This window comes from Dipodomys merriami, unplaced genomic scaffold, assembly GCF_024711535.1.
Source record: "Dipodomys merriami isolate MVZ:Mamm:240054 unplaced genomic scaffold, mDipMer1.0.p SCAF_407, whole genome shotgun sequence".
Classification (NCBI taxonomy): Eukaryota; Metazoa; Chordata; class Mammalia; order Rodentia; family Heteromyidae; genus Dipodomys; species Dipodomys merriami.
In genome coordinates this window covers 891,232-893,113 of record NW_027205682.1, presented here as the reverse complement: position 1 = coordinate 893,113, position 1,882 = coordinate 891,232, and positions in this window count along the sequence as shown.

The window sequence follows — 1,882 nt, the reverse complement described above, 5'->3', positions numbered from 1 at the left end:
GGGAGCACTGGGAGGGATAAGAGGGAAAGAGAATGCCTGGATTGCAGGCCCCTTTGAATTCCATATGGAACACCAGCCTAAAGGATGGTGCTACCCACAAGCAGGAGGGATTTCTGCTTCAGTTAATCTGCTAGGGAAGGTCCCCCTCCCCAGATTGGTGCTTTACTAATCAGCTGGGTGCATCTAAATCCAATTAAATTGATTCCAATTAAGTTCAACCTCAAGGTTAACCACCACAGATGTCAACTTCATTTGTTTGTATATTTACCTTCCTTGTTCTTTCAAAACTCACCTATCATATGTCATTCTGGAGGGTTTTTTTTTCACTATTAGACTACTTTGTATGTGTGTGTATGAGTGTATGCATGCATGCATGCATGCATGGACATGTGCTGATTCTGTGGCTTGAACTCAGGCTCTAAGACCTCTCCCTCAGCTTTTGTGTTTAGATAAGGTTGATGCCCTACCATTAGAGCTAGGCTTCCACTTCCGGCTTTTTGGTGGTTCTTATGAGATAAGAGTCTCACCAGCCAGGCTATAATGGCTCACACTTGTAGCTGCTCATTAGGCTGATATCTGAGGATTGAGGCTCAAAGCCAACCAGAGTAAGCCTCTTATCTCCAATTAACCACCAGCTGTAGAGCACTAGCCTTGAGGAAAAGTTGTTCAAGGCAACACCCAGACCCTGATTTCAAACCCCATGATTGACAAAAAACTAAAAACTCACTAGCTTTCCTACCTGAGCTGGCTTTGAACTCTGATCCATAGATCTTAGTCTCCTGTAGCTAGGATTATAGGTGTGAGTGAGCCACTGGCACCCAGCTTTCAGACTTTGAGATAATGGATGTTCCTAAAATCGCCAGAACTTTTTGCCTTTAATGGAGCCTGCAAGATGCAGAACAGGGTCAAAGCTGGGTGTGGAGTGGCTCTGCCCAGTGAAGAGGGTAGAGGGGAAAAAAATAAAAGGTCAAAGACAGTTCAAAGAAAGGAACAAAAGAAACTGAATATATTAGTTATATACTTAGGGTTTCATTATGACATTTTCATATATGTTTATAATGTATTCTATTCCTTATTCTCTTCATCATGATGTAAAATAATTTGGACGTTTCATTGTTTTATTCTTATACATGCAAATAATATGTTTATTCTCTTTCTGTCAAAGTATATAGAACCATTTACAAAAACAGTGCAATGAAGTAGGTTAAAATTATTTTAGGAAGGAGAGTGAATGAGGGAGAATGATTGAGTGGGGCTGATGAAGTAAATTATATTATTGTATTGAAATATTACCATGAAGCCAGGCGCCAGTGGCTCACGCCTATAATCCTAGCTACTCAGGAGGCTAAGACCTGAGGATCATGGTTCAAAGCCAGCATGGGCAGAAAAGCAAGAGCAGGAAAGTCCAAAGAGACTCTTATCTCCAATTAACCACCAGAAAACAGGAAGTGGTGCTGTGGCTCTAGTGGTAGAGTGCTCACCTTGAGCTGAAGAGCTCAGGGACAGCGCCCAGGCCCAGAGTTAAGCCACACAACTTACCACCCCCCAAAAAAAAATGTTATCATGAAACTCCCTGCATAACTGATAGATGTTAGTAAAAATATTTGTTTTTTAAAAAGAACAGTAGATAGCCATACATAATGATACATAATGGTGAAACAACAAGTAGTTATATCCTAAAATAAATATATATATACTCTCATCAATTTTAAGTTGCACTGTACTAGAGTTCCTTGTAAGGTCAATTTGACAATAGAAATGTAAGTATCTATGTAGAAAGGAAGGGGTGTAATTATTTTTTGTGCAGATAAAATTATCTTTTTATTTGTGCAATCCTGGGCTATTTGTGCAATCCTGGGCCTAAAACTCTGGGATAGTGTGT